The following is a 20,802-nucleotide window of genomic DNA, read 5'->3' as shown; positions in this document are numbered from 1 at the left end:
CAACATATTCAACTAGGAGAAAAGCTTTAATAACAAAATGTGACGTGTGCAGAGGCTGCAGAAAAAGAAAATGGCGTTTAAACTTCTAACACGCTCATGCTAACATAACACAGTGCAAAGGGAAACCCAAACCATGTGAGAGTTTGGACCATTCTGAATACGAACCGTGAGATGTTCTTACTGGATAAAGTGTTCTTATCTGTCTTGATTTTTCCATCACCGTGTTTTTATCACAATATTTAGTAATGTTTTTGTAAAAGGTTTTAATCTAGCGGATTTTATATCAACTTGTATGTTATGCATTGTTTTTGTGCTTTTATGGTTGGGAAAAAAACTAGTAAAGCTGATGATGATGACTCTTTCCAAATGTACTAAGTTTCTCTTACTGTTCAGCCTTGATATCCAAGTTTCTCTCTCTCTCTGCCCAGTTAACCCAACGTCCTCATTTGACTGTCTATGTGACAAGCTCCTCATAAGTCTGCTGTGTGTGTTACCCAAGTACCCCAAAGGAACATAAGGCATTTCAAAATCCATTTTTTGTGCCCTTGGGAACCTTCTGTATTATAGGGGCAGCTGTGTATGGCGCCTTCTGAAACAAGTATTGCAAAGGTGCACATTTCCACCCTCGAAAGCTCTCTTGCAAATGAGGGAACACTCTTGCCCCTACACCCGTGATTTATTACCAGTGTGGATGCATGGGCAACATGGACGATGCCTGGGGCTAAATGAGTGAAAACATTGTGAGTACGCAATCCTCTAGGACCTTCAGGGGAGCCAGAGCGGCCCCTCCTGACTGGTACAAGAGTCCCCTGGGATCATAAACAATTGTATAACAACACATTTTGTTGTTGTCCCTTGGTGTAGCCCAGGCCCTGAGGCAAACCCTATGCTCCGCATGGTGGGGAGGTGGTTATCCAATGGGAGTTGGACGATGGACCTGTTTAAACCAAACCAAAGGCTAAATTGACGTTATAGTTAGTTGTAAATGTAAGTTGAAACACAGCATTTTAAACTAACTGAAACACTGAAATTCACCAGTTATAGTTGAATGTAGTAACTATACCTTGCACACTCGCAATGCATTGCTTAAGACTGCTCAGATGACCTCATGCAGTACGTCATTCATGAAATGTTCTATGATATAATTGATAACATCACTGATGAAATCTGAGTGGACATCATTAATGCTATCACTGGGCAGCATGGCAAGTGTCAAGGTTATAGTTACTTTAACAATAACTGGTGAATTTCAGTGTTGTTTTACATTATGTCTTATTTTTTCTCCTAAGTATAATGTCACTTTAACCTTTAGATTTATATATATATATATACATATAAAATAAGGTTAGGACAAAAATACAGCAATAAAAGACAGCAATGAGTGAAGGCAGCACAATAACAGCCATTAACTTCCTATATGGCAGCTACACTGCAATGGTGGGCAATGGCAAGCAGACAGCGACCCCTAGGGTAAGACTATCAAATGCAGGCAAGTAAGACATTGAATAGGCATGGTGTTAGTTATATATGAGCCTATGTCTCGGGCGATATCCTAAAACCCGGGACATGTATCGGGTCTAGAGATCATCAGTCCAACAAGTACCTACTTGCACCCACTTTTATGTTATGTTATGTTAATTGATTTTTTGAGCGCACAGCTGCCCCAGCAAAGGGGCGTCCCGGCGCTATAACTGAGAAGGTAACATAACTAACAGAAAAAGAGAAAGTAGGGAAATTTTAATAAGGCAGAGGGAAAAGATATGTTTTAACAGCTTTTCTAAAAACAAGAAGATCTTCTAAAGATCGAATATGCACAGGAAGCGCGTTCCAAAGCTTAGAGGCCAGCACAGTGAAAGAACGGTCACCTAATCTGCATTTCTGGAAGCGTGGAACAAGTGCTAGATTTTGACCTGCCGAGCGAAGGCTACGTAAGGGAGTGTACAGAGTCAGGAGGTGCTGGATGATGGTAGGGGTGCCTGTTTTAAGGATTTTGAACGCGAAGCACAGAGTCTTAAACTCTATGCGTCTGATAACAGGCAGCCAGTGTAGTTTGGAGATTGTACTACGGGCAGAACAGAAATGTGGTAGGCCTACCAGAGCCCTGGCGGCTGCGTTCTGAACCCGTTGGAGTCGCAGGACCTCCGCCTGATTAGCGCCCAGGAACAGTGAACTCGCGTAATCAAGCCTTGATGACACACTGGCTTGAATCACCATCTGGCGAGTGGAGGCCTCAAAAAATTTGAGGATAGGCCTCAAACCACGAAGAATGCCGAAGCATGTAGATGCCATCTTCTTAGTATGACACGAGAAGGTTAGTTTAGAGTCCCACCAGACGCCAAGATTTTTAAGTTCAGAGACCGGTCTAGGGGGGGGTCCCAGCTCATTAGGCCACCAGCTCGCACCCCACAGATCAGGATGTTTTCCCAGTACCATCACCTCAGTTTTGAGGGCGTTGAGCTGTAAGCAGTTGGAGGTGAGCCAGCCAGCAACAGCCCTCAAACCATCCGCAAAGTTTGATGCCAGTTGGTCAGAGTCCCCATTAAGAACCACCGCCAACTGGGTATCATCGGCGTATAATACCATAGTGAGACCCCAGCTCTCCGCAACCGCCGCCAAAGGTTGAACATATAAGTTGAAGAGAGTGGGGCTCAACGCCGAACCCTGCGGAACTCCTTGAGTGATGGCATGAGGTTTAGATCTAAACGGTGGCACTACTACCTGAAATGATCGTTCCGAAAGGAACGATTGGAACCAATCCAACGCCTTGCCCGATATGCCAGCCTCACCAAGTCTGCGGATAAGAATGGTGTGGGATACAGTGTCAAAGGCGGCACTCAGGTCTAATAAGACCAGTGCCGCCGTTTGACCTGCATCCAGTACAGAGCGGAGATGTTCAACCATATATAGGAGTGCCGTCTCTGTACTGTGCCCAGATCTAAAACCATTCTGTGTGGGATCCAGTAGGTGTGCAGAGGTCAGATGTTTCGATAAGATGTTATTCACATGAGCCTCTGTGATCTTAGTCACCCATGGAAGAAGGGAGATGGGTCTATAGCTCTCCGGCGTCACTGGATCCAGCCCCGGCTTCTTTATGATGGGCATGACACAGGCCGCCTTCCAACTAGGTGGAACTAGCCCGGTGGTAAGGGATTGATCCACCAGTTGTCGAATCGGTGGGAGGCAAATGGACGCCGAGTCCAAAAACTGGGCCGGTCTCAAAGGGTCATCTGGCGAGCCAGACTTAACCTTGGCCGCTAGGAGATTGAACTCCTGTTCCGATGGAATGGGGAGCGAAGCCAAGCACTGTGAGGTACGCAATGTAAAAGTCGTACTGTCAGGGTCGACTTTGGGAAAAGAACGATAAATGTTGTTTACTTTCTCCACAAAGAAGCCAGCTAACGACTCACTGTGAGCAAGGGAGCAAATCTCCGTGACAGGAAGCCTGCTCGCTGTGAGCTCCTTCAAGACTTTAAATACCAGTTTGGACGGATTGGAACTCGCCTGGAACTCTCTGGCATAGTAGTCAGCCCGAGCCCGGCAGACAGCCCTATGATATATCTTTACCTTAGTCAGGTAGCATGCCTTTAGATCTCTGTCATAGTTCTTCCTCCATGCTCTTTCGGCTTGACGGCAAGTGGCTTTAATCCGCCTAAGTGTCTCCGAGTACCAAGGGTTAGACTGAGAAGAACGGTTTCTGCTCCAGCTGGCCGGGATTAATACGTCAAGCGCTTGGACAATCCAGGCGCAGAAGATGTTATACCCAGTTGTAACGTCATCCTTAAGAACCAGAGGAGTGGTGGCCAGGACACGGTGGAAGTCCTCCAGTTTGAGCTTTTTCCAGGGTCGCCTGAAAGATGTTTTATCGGGCTTCCCGGTAGCACGCGTTACCATTGTGACAAAAAGCTCAATGAGATGGTGATCACTCCATCCCATAGGTCTAGGGGGAGAGACCTCGGCCAGTTGGAGATTAGTAAAAACCGGGTCAAGAATATGACCACCCTCATGGGTCGGGAGACGAACCAGTTGGGATAGTTGCACTGCTTCAAGATCGTCCAGCACGCTTCTAACCACTTGTAACTCCGTGGCATCAAAATGTATGTTGAGATCGCCGATGATGGTAATGTTGGAGGAGTGAACCACTCAAGAACTCCATGTACCAGAGTCCCGAGGGGCGATCCGGAGGAGGGGCTAGCGGTGTGCGGTCCTTTGCGATTGTTCCTACAAATTGGCTTCCTTGAGCTATGAGCTGACGAGCTCCTGGATGACGCACCTGCGTGCCAGTTTGGGCATCGAGGCATTTGACGGTTGCTTGTCGGCCTTCTCTTCCACCCCAAACTATTTTCTCTACTGATGAGGGAAGTTATCCCGAAACCCGAGCCATGTCTCGGGCGATATCCTAAAACCCGGGACATGTATCGGGTCTAGAGATCATCAGTCCAACAAGTACCTACTTGCACCCACTAGGGTGAACCACTCAAGAACTCCATGTACCAGAGTCCCGAGGGGCGATCCGGAGGAGTGGCTAGCGGTGTGCGGTCCATTGCGATTGTTCCTGAACATCATTTAAAGGATCCAACTGGCACATGCATCAAAAATGGCATTTAAGATTCCTTATTAGCGAAAAATAAGGCTCTGCTATTAAGGAATTCCAAAAGCCTATGCATGTAGGAATTGCTAGAAAAATAGCGATTCCTAGAAATTCCTTAATTGCGACTCGCAAATTGCGACTCGCAATTAAGGAAGGCCTTCCTATTCATCCTGCGGGCCTGTAGGCCCATAGGAATGAATGGGAATTGCATGCACAATTTGCGAGTACCCATTAGGTTCACCGCAAATTGTGCATGCAATTTCAAGAGTGCAAGGGTGTCAAAAGGACATCCTGTTGCACCCCTGAAATTGTTATGTGCACCCATGATGCGCACACACATGCCCCAAGGGCATGTCTGTGTGTAACCTGGAATTTTGAAAAATGCACTTTAGTGCATTTTTCAAAGTTTTCGCTAAATACCATCAGGTTTAATTTTTCGGTATTTAGCCAACCCTAATAGTGAAATCGCTATTTTAAATGCCATCTTGCATTGCATTCAAGGCATCGCAATTTGAGATACCTTAAATGCAATCGCAATTTGCTATTTTTGCATTCGAGATGATGCATCCCAAATGCAAAAATACCGGTCGCAAAGGGGCAGAGTCTGAGAATCTGCCCGTTTGTGACCGTTTTTTCCTTTGATGCATGTGCCCCCAAAGGTATTATAGAACCGGGCAACCAATAAAGCGAATGGAGAAATATTAGAAAACACAGACTTCCAGATTTTCTTTGAGATGGACTTTGAGAAGAAGTAAAAGTCAACTAAATATCATTTTAGGTAAATACAAAGAGCCAAAAGAAATAGGTACGCGATATAGCGCAAATTCTTACCAGGCCTTACGTGAAATACAAGCATCCCACTTGTGGCAAGTAATATTGTACAGGTCTCGGACGTATATGATATATCAGTTATCGATCATGACAACACAGTGACTTGCTGATAACCTGTATTTAAATTGAAGTTAATTGTAGAGTTTACTTACAGTATTGCAGATCAATACAAATCGGTAAAATACAATACAGTTTTGCCAAACATGTTAAGAATTTAATTTTGCTTGCGTCTCTATTTTTCCCCAGATGATGGCTGTATTTACTTGTTTGCTTGCAAGTTCATAAAGATTCTGGGTTTCTCTTATTTATTTGAGAAGTGTGCATCTGGGCTTCTTGTGTAAGGTCATGTTCTTCATTTATGTTTGCTATATTATCAATTGTAAAATGTATAGGACTTTTAACTAAACGGGTTAGTTACTGCTTTTTTTAGGTTATGAGGAATTGTTCAGCCTAGCACTTGCTACAGAAACGCAGAAGCAGGTTTTCCTTTGGGTTTGTGTCCCACCCTGTAGGGTCTTTGGTATAGCGAATGGTCCCAGAATTTTTCTACCATAGAGAAGAACCGGTCTGATAACTCAATTGAAAAGCAGTGTTGGTTTGTCTTCATGATGCAGAAGGATGTATAGGTTTTTCCTTGGAGACCTTCCATTTCTTGGGTTAACTTTCTAAAGGAGCAGAATGTTAAGTCTTTCTTGTCCTGCTTGGTTATGTGTCTGTCTTTGTCCAAAACTATTTATGGTTGTTTTTAATTTTAGATTTTTCAGCATGGTCATGATTTTTTTTTTGAAAACCTTTATTGATGCACTCAAAGTATTACAAGTGCCGGCCTACAACCACAGGGGCCGGCCGCAAATTAGCAAAGCAATTTAAAGTTATGCATCTATTATCGACCCTGGCGACGTCTGGCAAGAAATTGCAGCATATGATTGGATGCGTCACCAGTACAAAGGACATATCAAAGGTTTTGTTTTTTCTTTTTTGAAGAAGCAGTAGTGGCATTTCTGTAAGAGGCGTCACACCATACTTTAAGAAGCAATACGAGATGAGGGATGTACCACGCACTGCAGTCAAGAACAGGTAACAAATAATACAGCCTTAGTCACGTGACAGAACATGAATAAAAATTAATCTATTAGCAAGCGATCAAGTGCGAGCACCATCCAGAAAACCCACTCTCAGGAGAAAATGAAGTAGAAGCTGGTGTAGACGTCCCATGAATCAAAAAGTGGCAGAAGGAGAAACAGCCGTCCCTACTGAGAAGAGGAAAGGAAAGAAAGGGACCATAGAACAAAACAAACTAAAATAACAAAACCCCCCCAAACACCCGCCACCCTGCACCCCTGTAATGGCTACGGCCTACCCCACTAACAGCGTGCCTGTTGCCCCGGAACTACCCTAAAGAAAGGGAAAGAGAAAGCGGAGGTGGAGAAGAACATACACACTCCCGATCTTCCTTACCCCCCGCCATTGGCGACCTCCCCAAGACATCTTAGCCACTGTTTGAAGCAAGTATTGAACCCCAACCTGGGGAGGACATAAAAAAAAAACACCCGACCCCTGTTACAATATGAGGTACAATCCCAGCTTGTAGCACATGACGCAGCAAACCCCAGAAGCCAAAATCAACCCTGACCAGAACATGTCTTTACGATAGTCCTTGCCGCCCAATCCAGAGTCATCATAAGGAAATCGAAGCGTTCAGCACAGTACCAGTCAATGGAGTAGGATCGGAGACAGGATGCAAGATGGCGACATCCACAATTCCGGCAAGGAAAGATGAAGAAGAAAGGCAAACCTCTCTGATAGTCACTGAAGAGCTGTTCGTGGAGATCAAAGTTCTTAGCAACGGTGTTCCGTCGAGCGAGGATTGAGTAGGGAAAGCCAGCAATGATCATAGGTGCGCCATCCATGGAGCCAGATGCATCAAAGTGGGCTAAATCAGGCTTCCGCCCAGGGATCTCAAAATGGTAGGCAGAGGACTCCGAGCGTACATGACGGCGAATTGAGAGTGGAGCGCCCCAATGGCGGCCATTACGGACCTCAATGATATTGTGCCGTCCGTCCCCTCCATCTCCTCTCGCGAAGAGACGAAGCAGGACACAAACCCCGAAGACGACTCCGAGGTACCAGGCACACACAAAGCCGATGACACCAGCGGGCACTCACAAAACCGGCAGAATCGACACCTCGCCGCCCGCGGGGCCAAGCCCATCGACCCCGGCCCAGGAGGGACTCCGGGCGTCGGACCCCCGACCGCCGACCTTCACTTGCGTCACTGTACCATGTCCGCTGCGTAAGCCGGTCACTGAGTTGCCATTCGAAAATGCCAATAATGTTCCAAGTTCGGGAGACCGAACGCAGCCCTGGTCCCACAGCCGATGTTGTGCAATTCCAACCCGGATGGGCTAGAAATCGAGGTCCCGGCTTCAGCCCTGGAGTAGGCCAAGAATAGTACTCGACATAACTTCGTCACCCGATAAGTTGCGGAGACCGGGATTGCACTGCAAGAGTCAGGAGCACTTCAAGCGCACGGGAGTCCGGTGGGAGAAAAGGATAGTCAACAGGATAAACGAGCCGCCGGCGGAGGTTGGCGGAGCCGGGAGCTTATGCGGCCATCTTGGTTCGTAGCGTAGCTCCTCCTCCATGGTCATGATTTTGGTCTATACTTTGAGACCATATTGGTTTCAATAGTTTGAAGGCTTTGCTTGAGACATTATTTGATTTTTGTTTGGTGAATTAGAGCACAACATGTGTCAGATTGCAATACACCACATATTAAGGCTATTTGATTTTAGGTTTAAACCTATAATAACCGATAAAACCCCACCAAAAGGAAAATAACCATCACTGGTGTAAACATATAAACACTGAAAAAACACCTTTGCAACCACAAACTAAGTGCCATTCAAAGAAAGGAAAAGATGAGTTAAAGAGACATTTTTATTTCTTCATGAAGGGGCCAATACAATGCAACTTTGTAATACAAGGTAGCATCAAGAAAGAATGGGCTAACATTATTCTGCTTGAGTTTTGTTGTTTAGGGATGTCACTAAAACACGACTCCTCTTCCTTCTGCTTTTTTCAGTTTTGTGGTCTTTGGTCTAAAGATGCAGGGGCCGATCAGGATTGCGGTTTTTCCGCATCCTCGGGGCCGGCGGAAGCCACCGCCGGCCCCGAGGATGCGGAAAAACCGCAGCGGACTGACCAAGGACCCACCGCCACATTAGGATGGCTGGTGGGTCCTGGTTTCCGTCCGCAGCTTTTCCGCCGCGGTTGGCTTACAACCGCGGCGGAAAAGCTCTAATATGGTGACGGTGTCTCTCAGACACCGTCCACCATATTAGGATGGGCAGTGAATTATGCTTTTCCGCGGCGCGTTTCCCGCCGCGGAAAAGCATACGGAACTTCACTGCGGGGGCCCGTTGCGGGCCCCCTAGGTGAAGCGGGGTGGGGGGTGCACATGGGGGGTACCTATGGTACCCCCCTGCATTTGCATGCAGAAAGCGGCAGGCACCGCACGGTGCCTGCCTCTTTCTGCATGCAAAAGCAATGCGTGCATTTTTAACATTGCCGCGGGTGCAGCTTGAAGCTGCACCCGCCGCAATGTTAAAAATAGAGGATGTGACCGCCAGGGTGGCGGTCACATCCTAATTGCACAGGAGGGAACTCCGCATGCCATGCGGAGGTTCCCTCCTGCTCTGGGGTCGCGGACGGACGCAAGTCCGTCCGCGATCCTGATCGGCCCCAAAGTGTTTAGAAGCATGTTTTTGGTCTTATTTAGTTATTTTATAAACTGTACAGAATCAGGAAATATCAAAATCACATTTGTTATTTTGGTTACATTTGAATTCACTGATAGGTAAAATTGCTGGTTTCATAAGAATCTTTTCTAATAAGTAGCATCACATTTACCCACAGACAGAGAATGGGTGAAATCTTTTGATACATCAGCCCCCTTTTTAAGTGAGTCAGTATTGAATGTAAGTGAATTGCCAAACACCTCTAGCTTTAAACATTCAATGCAAGGTGTGGTGACAGGTATATGTGAAAAGAATGTTGTCACTAAGCATGGGCGAATTTTGCGAATCTCGCGTTCGCGAATTTTGCTGATTTGCGAACTCGCAATCCGCAAAATCCGCGAATTCTCGCGAATTTGCGGATTTTTTTTTTGTGTTCGCGCGGGTTTCTGCCAGTTTGCGAGGGTTTTGTACAATTTCGCAAACGTGAACTTACCTGTCGGGTCGCAAGTTTTGCGAACTTGTTGTTTCTACGTGTCCAGCCTTTTTGGGACACTCTTCTTCATCACTGCCACTGTCTGTCACCACTGCCACTCTCTGACTACTCATGCCACCCTCTGGCCCACCCATGCCACCCTCTGTTTCATCACAGCACCCTCTGGTTGTCCAGTGTACATTATTGTGGCAAAGCAAAGCACACCTTCCCTGCCTCAAGTGACCTGAATTAATTTGGGGCTGATTAATGTGTCACAGAATATTTTTTTAGCTGGCACCTGCTTCCTTAGTGCTTCCTGATTAGTGATCTTTTGCACTTGCTAAGTGCTTTCATTGTTGCAAAATTAGTTACAACACCTGCCCTGCCCCAACTGACAATAATGAATTAGGGGCTGATTAATGTGTCACTGGATTTGAACTTCCAGCCTGGCTCCTGCTTGTCTCCCTTAGCTGTAATTCAGGACCTTTGTGGCATATGTGTAACTATTCTGAGGGTCAGAGCAGGGTCACATAATAGTTGCAAGTAGGCAACTGAACTCTGGAGGGGCCCCTCAGGAAGCACTACAGGAAATGGCTACTAATGATGAGCTTGAACTTTTGAACCTGGTAAGTAGTTTCAGTTTTGCTAAGATCGTATTTCTGCAATTTAGCGCTTATTCGCGGGGCGCGAAGTTGAACTGGGAAGCCGCGAACTCACGCGAACAGTGCGAGCAAGCCATAAAATCCGCTGCTCGCCGATTTGCGGATTTTGCGGGAAATTCGCGAATCTCGCGGATTGCGAATTTACCGAAAATCCGCAAAATCCGCGAGCGGAACGGATTTTCCGCCCATCTGAGATAGTGGTGAAAACATGACACCAGACGTTTAGTAAACATGGAACACAGTGCCACTTGGAATGCTGCTGAAAAAGTTCCTACCAAGTTCAACAAAGATTGGAGTGATATTGTTTGTATTTTCAGTAATTTAGCTACGTATGTGAAAACATTTGTATGATGGTCTGTCAAAATCGATACCTAAGCTGAAGTGTAATTGATCCTTGTCACTTGCTAGATGGTACTCTGAAAGCATCTTTACAATCTTCAGAGTTAATGAAGAATGCTATTGACTTTGTAGTCCATTCTGGGGCAGTAAAAAAGTATTTGGACCTCATATGCCCTGTGCACATGCTATCTATGCACATGTACTATCAGTGCAGAAAGCAAGCAATAATTAAAATTAAATTAAAATTCCATAAACACCGGAAAAATATTATTTCCGTTGTTTTTAATGGTGTGAAAATGTGTAACCACTGATAATCACTGTTTTTTAAGGTTTTGAAAAAACTGAAAAAACACCACATAATCAGTTGTTACACAGAATCTTACTCCGCAGCAAAGAGCCTGTATAAAATATTACTTAAGGTGAGTCCTCATTTCTTTAACATCCTCCCAAGTGCTAGACTTATCTGGAAAAAAATCTTCTATAGCTCGCCCCTGATGGTAGGGGGCGCGGCTTCATATTAATGTAGGAAGTGGAGCCATGTGATGTTACAGGAGCCATAAAGGGCATACCCACCCCCGCCCCCACCATCGAGACAATGCTGGTATCCTATTTATTTATTTTATGCCGCCCAAGCAGCAGAACGGATGTGACATCAGATTGTAGAACCTAGTGCAGCAACATAATATTTGCAATTTTATTACAGTGTCCTATAACCATCCTGCAGAAAATAGAGGAGTGGACTGGATGGGTGAGGAATCTGCAGTTAGAAAAATCATTATCATTTCAGAAGGCAGGCAATCTTCTCTTTTGGTGGATACTTTTACCTGCAGATTAGACCCCTCTTGAATAGCTTCCCAAGCAATATCAGCACAAGAATAAAAGGCCTGATTGGTGGCTATACCAGGAAGCCTAACAAAACACAGATACTCAAAATGCCCATCTCTCTTCACCTCTGAGTCCAGGCAGTAGTGCCTGGCAAAGGTGTGAAGCGATATCCATGTAAACGATCTGCAAATGTCAGCTATAAGGAATCCCATATCCAAGGCAGATATTGAGGCCTCTGCTTCTTGGAATGAGCCGTAATATCCAATGGGGCTCCTTCTGGGCCATTGCATGCCAGGTCTTAAAACAAGGAGGACCCAGCTGGAGAAGGTCTTTTGCTGCACCAGTTTTTCCTTTCTGTTGCCAGCACACCCAATCAAGAGTTGCTCATCCACTGGGAATTACTTTGTGAAGATGTAAAAACTGACCGCCATCTTTGGTTCTTGCCTATGAAGCCTCTCCTCCTCTTTTCTAGTATAAGGTGGGGGGGGGGGGGGAAGGGAGTGTGACCAGTTCATTCAGACAGAATGTGGTCACCGCCTTAGAAAGGAGAGCAGCTCTATTTCTGAGCACAAGCTTGTAGAGGAAAAAAGTAAAATAGTGCTCAGTGCTTGTAACTCAATAACTTGTCAGGCAGATCTAATTACAACAAGAAAAGCAGTCTTAAGAATCGGGGGAGGTAAAGAACAACTATCTAAGGGCTCAAACAGAGTTACCATTAAACTAATTATTGCAAGTTTAGGTCTCACAGAAGCATAAAAATAGAAGTGGGAGGGAACCTCAAACACATCTTTGATCTGAAAAAGGACAACTGGTCTGGGAGGCAGATGAAGGTCGACCAGGCCATCCAATAATCCCTTTTCTGTACCCATGGCACACCCTTCTAGTGCAAATGAGAGACTTTGAGATGCCAGATGATCACTCTTTAAGAGGCCAGTCTCGTGGTCTGCATACCAAGTAACAAATGTACACCAGCTCCAGGAGTAGACAGATTTATTAAAAGATCTAAGGGCAGTTAAGATGACATATACCACTTATTAAGGCACATGAAAAACAGTTAAATGTCCCCACTGAATCTCTACGGATGAAGACTCTAGTTTTTCTGATGGAGGACCTGAACCTCCGATTGGGAAAGTAAGTCCACCCTCAGAGGAAGACGGAGCGGGGGACAAAGGGGGAAGTGCAGAAGGTCTGCACCTACCACATCCTTCTCAACCAACTTGGAGTCTATGGTTTGCAAATACCAGTCCCTCCCCAGTCAATATAGAGCTACCAAAATGATTTGGCCCTGCTCTTGGCTGGTCTTCCTCAGGACTCTAGAAATCAAATGTATGGGACTGAATGCTCAACGAAGAGAAAAGTTCCACTTCAACTGAAAGGCATTCCCAAACCTTTCTGTGTCAGATTCTGAAGGTCACTGACCTTTGGGCAATGAGATTTGAAGCCAGTGGCAAGGAGATCCCCATGGGGCACTTCAAACTGATTGAAGATGCTCTTCACAACCTCCAGGTGGATATGCCACTCCTCATGGTTAGCAAGATGACGCCTATTCAGATCATCAGCCCTGGTGTTCATAGAGCCGGCTAGATGATTTGCCACCATCCAGATTCCTTGTTGGTTCACCCATGATCAGACCCTCAGTGCCTCATGACATAAGTTGAGACTACCTAGTTGAGACCCCACTACCCTTGATTGTTGATATACCACATCACTGATATTGTGTTTCCACCTCTGGACTGACTAACCATGAAAGGAAGCGAGGAATGTCTTGAGCACTAGGCGAATCACACTCTATTTGAGCAGATTGATGTGTAAGTTGTGTTCTGCTGGAAACCGGAGGCTTCAGATCTTCTTTTACTCAGATTAGCTCTTCACCCAACAGTGGAGGCATCAGTTAGTGCAGTGGTCATTGCTGGAGGAGGGTGGAAGGACTTTCCCACTGGACAGGTTCTCCTCCATACCCTACCATGAAATCTCTGCTGCAGTGTCCCTGAAGACCACTAAGGAGTCCTTCAGATCTCTCTTGTGTTGGAACCTCTGCCCGGGGGAGCACCACTGGCGGGTGGGGGGGCCCACATGTGCCAGTGGACAAGTATCACCAGGAAGATACAAGATGCCAGAAAACTGGCAGGAGTAGGACACACAGGACTGAAGCGAATTCACTTACCTGAAAGTGTAGGAGCATAGCATGGAGGTATTGTATCCTCTGTAGGTGGAAATGTTCTCATCAAGGTGGTGTCCATTACTGCCCCTATGAACAGGAGACGCTGGGAGGGCTCCAGGTGAGATTTGGGCACATTGATGGAAAAGTTCAGGTCGTACAGCAGGGAAGCTGCCTACGCAGATGCGACCTCGTCATCTCTGGAGTCCTGGCTTTCAGGAGACAGGCATCCAGGTAAGGGAAACTGGAATCCACAACCTCCTGAGATAGGCAACCACCACTGCCATCACCTTTATGAAAACCCATGGTGCCAACATCAGGCTAATGGGAAAAACTAAATTGATGGTGCTTTGTGCCCACCACAAATCGCTACTACTTCCTGTGGGACTTCCGAATTCTTATGTGGAAATATGTGTCCTGTGAGTGAAACGTCCAGTGTCCCAGTTCCAGCACCACAATTAACTGACCTAGGAGCAGCATGTTGAACTTCCCCTTTCGAATGAAAAGGTCAAGACCCTGAGGTCTAGAATCTGAAGGCTGCATTCCTTCTTTTGCTGGAAGGGTAGCGAGTTCTCCTTTCCCATAATCTGTAGGATCCAATTGTCCAAGTTGTGGCCTTCCAGGTCTGTGGAAAAGAAGACACCCAACCTCCCACCGATCTTGAAGACTCTTTATCGATTAACCTTTCTGGGAAAGGTGCTCTGAAAGGAACTGTGTTAACCAATAGAGTGGACAAATGTTTGTCTCGGGTGGCAAGAACATGCTCCGGTAGAGCTTCGTTAAAAATAAGATATTCTGCAGAATGGGAATTAGGCTGCAGCACCTCTGTCGTTGCTGACTAGAGGCATGAAGGTTGCGATGGCCCCATGAGAAGAACAGCCAGCGAGGGTCCTCAGGATAACTCGAAAGGACCCCTTGGACACAGAGGAGCTCCAGAGGGGATGATAGCCTCCCTTAATACTTCAAATATGCCATGTAGGTATGGTGCTTGATCCGAACCAGGCATCAGAAAGTTGGGGTAGGATTATGCACTCGTTGCTGGAGGTTGCTGGAGGTTGCCGTGGCACAGGGAACTCTGCTTGGTGCCAGCCCTGAAGGGGCCTGAATTTCGAACAGCTCAGGCTCTGAAGAGGAGCCTGAGGAGAGGGAGACCCTCTTGAAGACTTGTGTGTGTTTATCTTCCCACTACTGAGTCTTCTTCTTGTGGCAAAGTCGATGACCCTGGTGACCGCGATCTAGATAGAGGTTGTCCCTGCCCTGCTTGTAAACCATTACCTGTGCCATAAAAACTTTGGCTTCCCTTTACTTAATGGCTTTTTTTGTGCATACTTTGACATGACTCACAGACCTGAGAGTTATGACCCGATCTATACACCAGAGGCATTCGTCATGGGGGTGGTTGCCCAACATTTGACCCCCACAGTCTTTACACGGCTTTAATCCTCACCATTTTTTGGGGAACATGACTGTGTGGCACTGGGAATTGTTTCTTGAGCGAAAACCCTCTGAAGGGTTCCAGACTGCATCTAAGGTGCAGAAAAAGAAACTGATGTTATCTCGGTGTTGGTGTTTTATGGGTCCTGTGACATTATGCAGCATCACTTCCACTGCTGCTATGCAGCCGGCATCCCCTACCGTCAGGGGTGAGCTATAGGAGAGGGATATTCAAGCGGGGAGGAATCTGTAGGTAGAAGTAGCCATCCGAATGGGCACATTTTCTATCACAACACAACTTACGTTACGACTGAATAAAAAGAGGATGTTTCTTGGAGCATAGTGCTATAGTGGGAATATAACACAAAATATGTTTGCAAGATACACAAGTGCAAAGTCATTGACCCTCTTGAAATTCAAACAGAAGATTTTGAAAGTTGTTCTGTGCTGCAGATGAAGCCAAAAGAGACACTATCAAATGTTGGAAATAGAGTTATGATGGGAAAGGCTAAAAACCATATGGATGGCTGAATTCTGAACAGCAGGTAAATGTGTCAGTTGGTAGTTTGGAAGGCCAGTGCTGAACCATCTAGGCAAATTTGCCATGGAGGCAGTTATATTTTCTTTAGATGACAGAGACCAACGAATAAGACCTCAGTCTTTGAAGCTTTCAGTTTGAAGCCCTTGACACCCAGCCATTCAGCCACGATTTCCAATATCTCCAACACTTTGGTGAAACTCTGCCTGGCCGCACTAACAAGAAGCAAAGTGCACACGCCATCTGCATATGAACACATGGTATGTGAGACAAGAAGTACATGTGACCCATGTAAAATACCTGTTGAAGATAGAAGGCACGCATCATTGACGCTCCCACTGGTATTTGACCATTGTGGATTCTTCTAGAGTGATACTTGAAGGGTGATTCCTTTTGGGGAGACTCCAAGTAATTTACAGGGTCGGACTGGGGCAGAAAATAGGTGCCGGCACAAAAAGTGGTCCTTTTTAGTGAATTAGATAGTTAAAGAATTGGTTCATGTTTGGAAAATGGGGCAGTTTTGAACTTGTAAAATCACGCTGTATAAGTGCTTTGTGAGGTATGGGAGATGGCATGGGTTTGAGCTTGCTGCAGGCAATGTTTGTTTTAACAGCAGGGAAATCAACAGTAAAAACCGACTCAGAAGACCATAAAGCAGGCCCACAAACAGCCAGAAACCGAAAGTCACACACTGACTGGTCAGATCAGCCCATGGGCTAATGCCTGATTGCCTTAGAGGCCAGTCCGACCCTGGTAATGTGAATACATTTTCATTAGAGCTGTGCTGTGTACACCCTCTGTCTCTTGTTCTGTGTAATCTTTGCTCTTGTTTGGAATTTGTTTGTCTTTGTGTTGTTTATTTTACGCTTTACGCTACCTTGTTGCTTACCTCATATGTCTTTCCTCCTTTTCCAGTTTCAGGAGGTGTGTCTTTTGTAACTACAACATGCAGATATTTTCCTTTCATGCACTCTATGGAAAAATGTATTTCTGAATTGTGAGTATAGTCAGTGGTCTAATAATTGGTGAGAAATCGCATTTGACTTTTGTCAATGATGCACTCCCGGATCATTTAATTGAAAATGGCAAATCACGTTACCCCAGTCGCTAATCACACAGATGCCCCTGTACTAGGGACTAGAAGTCACCATTTCATACATTAGTTTGATAAAAGTGTTTGACCAGGCTCTTTAACATTGACATGAATTCAACGCCATATTGAATGATTTTGCCGTTGCTGATTACAGGGTGGGGATGCCGTATTTTACCGCTTATATCTTTATCGGTCTCTGTTCTGGCTGATTTGTCTAAGTGAATGCCATCAGTTGTAGGCCTGGGCAGAGTTCACGGAGTTCCGCTATACGGAACTCGCAAAGTAAAAAAAAAACCTCTGCCGCACAATGCAGAGTTCCGCAAGCGGCGGAGTGCGCTAGGTCGCGCTGATTTTTAGCTCCTGGTTGTTGCCCTGTGCTGTAAAATGAGTGTGAACGGCATCATGTGCAGGTGTAAGAGGGTGCGGCTTTTTTCTGCTGCTAGAGTCGATGTTCTACTCAAGCAGCAGCAGCTTCCTCAACGCGAAAAGAACGTTTCTTTTTTTTTTTTTTTTTTAATTTTTGAAAACATTTATTGTGCAGTAAGGATGGTACAAATACGGGCCTACAACCGTCAGGCCGGCCACAATACTGTTATGCACAGAGACAAACCATACGGTCCCCCAGCGCCAGCAGGCAATATAGCGTCAATTAACAGCAGTTACACTTAGCAGAACCCAGTCGCCAGGGGAAGGAGCAGTGAGGTTTGGATTTTAAGATTTTTAGTGTAGAGATAAATCAGTGAAGAATAGAACCAAGGAGTACTGAGTCCGTACATTTACTTCACCACATGGGCAGGCAGCACCAAAAAGTAACAACAGTAATAAGGAACCCCTCATCAAATCGGCAGTTCAATACATAACATCAGGAGAGTCGGCTAGCATACACGAACCGCACATAGTACTACCCGCACCCCCTAAACCCTATCTCAGACTCAGGACAGAAAAAAGAAGAAATCATAAAAGAAGGTCATACGTAGGCACCATAGAAAAGAAACTAAAACTAAATGTAACCCCCCACCCTACACACATGCAGAGGCTACGGCCTGCCCCCCCCCCAGCAGAGTGTCTGTCGCCCCAAAAACCCGAAATTTAGAAAGAGAAGAGAAGTGGCGAAAGGAAAGAAGGGAAAGGAAAGGAAAAAGTCTCCAGTGATGGAGGGAGCAAGGAAAAAGCCTATCCCTGGACTCCCATGAAAGAACGTTGGAGGAGGAGGTACACTTCGTACACGCTCGGACACCGCCGGCACTTTAACAGTCTGCGCCCCAATATCAATTAACGGAGAACTTCACCAAAGATCCTGCCATTGGAGAGAGTCAGAAAATAGTACACCGTGTCACATACACAACCCAAGTCTCTCCCCGCCTCCACCCGCCACTATATTGATGCAACTAGGATACCGCCTAACCCTGGCCCGATCTAGGATACAGTCCATCACCCAACCAACTTGGTAATACGATACAGTCTGCGTCGACAAAGAAACATGGCCGCCTCAAGGATGGGGGAGGTGCATCACCGCAGAGGAAGCATAGCCCGTCCCTCGCAAACAATAGTCCCATAGGAAAATGCCCTTCCAAGACATACTGGCGACAAAAGTCACTGAAGGATGAAATAAAATCGTTCCAAGAAGGAGCAGGGGACAGGGCAGGAGAACAGGCTAGCAATGAACAGCTAAGCGAGACTGGTGCACGAGGCAGACAGCTGATTGAAGAACAAAGGGGAGACATTGTAGCAGCAGCAGAGTCGACTAGCGGCAACAAATCTTCAAAAGTCCCAGCAATGGTTCTCTCGATCGATACAGTGTCTCCAGGAGATAGTGGTGGGCTGACAAGCTGCAACATAGTCAGTCCCGGCTCTTGTCGGGGATGGGCCCCCTGCATTCGGCTCTCAGCAGTAATACAGGCATCCAGAGTCTCAGCCAGTACCTTATAGAAGCGCCGCATTTCCAATCGTACTTCACCCAGGATATTCATCACGTCCCTGAGGGTGTAGTCCGGCTGTGTTTCACGTAGTCCTCTATTCATGGAGGAAGAGTCAACTCCGGTCCCCTGCGCAGGGATGCACTCACCTCCCCTGGAGGAGGGCACTGCGCCATCTCCGCAGCGCTGGTGAGCAGGCATCGCCATCTTGCCAGCCGTCCACAGGGCACCAGGAGGGGGAGACACGGGGGCCACGGGCCCCGATGGGAGGTAGATATTGCCCCTGTAACAAACTGTACCCCCTCCGGTGTGTCACGGGAGCAGAGGACAGCCGGTAGTGAGGCAGGCAAATAGGGCCGTGAGGAGTTCACCGGCAGCCTGCACAGCAACGGAGAAGTCCGACCGACAACATGGCGGCCACAAACAAAGGGAACCTCGTGAGCCCTCAAGTATCCGTGCCGGCGCTGCTCCGCTGGATCTCGGCAGGGCTGAGGACGCGGGTATGGCAAGCAGCAGATGGGTGAAAGCGCGCCCGTATGTTAGCCAGGCGCCGCAGCAGACTGTCCGCCTCGGGGCATGCGAGGTCCGGCAGGCGCCGATGAGCGGGCGGTGACCCGGGGCAGAGACGAGCCGCCCAGAGCTCACGACTCCGGGCGGGCGGAGAAATCAGAGGGACACCGTCAGGATCGGCTCCGTGTCCCGCATATTCCGGGCGAGGGAAACCCCAGGATAGGAGTCAGGATGTAGCGCGGGTCTCCAGAGCCGGCGGAGCCGAGCGACCACACGTCCGTTCAGGTCGCCATCTTCCAAGCCAATCGAAAAGAACGTTTCTTAACGTGAGCTGTAGTGACCCTCCGCGACCGCCTGCGTTGAGAATCTCACTGGGAGGTGGTCTGGAGTAAGAAATTCCTTGCTCACGCTTACCACCTTAATGTTGGTGCGCGCAAGCATAGAAAAAACTCCGCTTCGCTTTGCGGAGTGGAGTTTCTCGAACACTGCGCGCTGCAGAGAGTGGGGGTGGGGAAAACTCTGCAAACTTAGCGAACGCAGCAGAGTTCACCGCCCAGGCCTAATCAGTTGTTGAAATGATTAATTGATGTGAAGTGTCTGAATGACCTTGAACGTTGTTTTTAATTGACTCTTCGAGTTCATAAAAAGTGTCCACGAAGTCCTTTTCGTCTGGGCTAAGTTGTTCATTTTTCTTGAGCTCTTAGAGATTTTATGTCGTTTTCACATTATCATGTGTGAGTCCTATCTCTTTCCTACACTCTTTTTTGTATCCCAAAAGGCTTTCATCGACCGGTTTGCTTCGTCCTAGTGAGTCTTTTTTTCCTTCTCATGAATTGCTCAGATCTACTTGAGGTGTTGGGATATTCAGTTCTTGTGGTTGCATTTACTGTTTGTCTGTGTTTTTAATTATTCAGCTTCTGTAGTTCTGTGTTGAGATGTTTACATAGCCAGAAAAAAGATGTATGCCTTCTCCTGTGGGTGGTTGCTTTGCCTTTAGCTCCGAGCTAGAAGCTTTCTTAAGTTTATTTATGACATCTGTCGAGCTTTGTTGCTCGTGTCTGCATTCCGCCAGCATTTCTTCATCTTGGACCCCATTTCGAGATGGCTGGATTTATTTTAGGGGTGTTACCTAAGCCGGAAGAACATATTCTGGCAATATAACTAGATTTTAAGCCAGCCATTTAGGATTTTTGTCCCAGAATTGGGGACTACCCATGTGCACCCATGAATACTGGTTCCTGTTACAGACGGTTAGGCCCGGGTTCTATGGTCAATTCGCTGAGATTTACCACTTACTTTAAGCGGGTAATTTAAAGCTTCAGCAGAATGCCTTTCCTCCACTCAGAAGACCTGCTGAGAGGTATTATTTCTCTTACGGAACATCTTTTCAACCTAATTTTGTATATGTTACCATTATATATAAAACAGACAAATGACTTCTTAAATATAATTTATGATATACATTGGGAGGAGGGTTATTTGATGGGCAGACTCTTTACACTTATATTGATCATGAACTGGGGTTGAAAGCAATGAACAGTTTTTGGAAGATAAGACCAGCAAATTTCTTAAATTAGTTGAGATGACTGCTCTAAGCAGGTAGTAAATTTGAGCAGAACCTTGTGGAGTTGGGGGGTGGGGGGGTGGAAGCAGGTGGCAGATGGTGTGTGAGGGCAAGGTAGGCCTCCGTGCGACC

This window comes from Lissotriton vulgaris, chromosome 12, assembly GCF_964263255.1.
Source record: "Lissotriton vulgaris chromosome 12, aLisVul1.2, whole genome shotgun sequence".
In the NCBI taxonomy this organism is placed as follows: domain Eukaryota; kingdom Metazoa; phylum Chordata; class Amphibia; order Caudata; family Salamandridae; genus Lissotriton; species Lissotriton vulgaris.
This window is presented reverse-complemented; position numbering follows the sequence as displayed.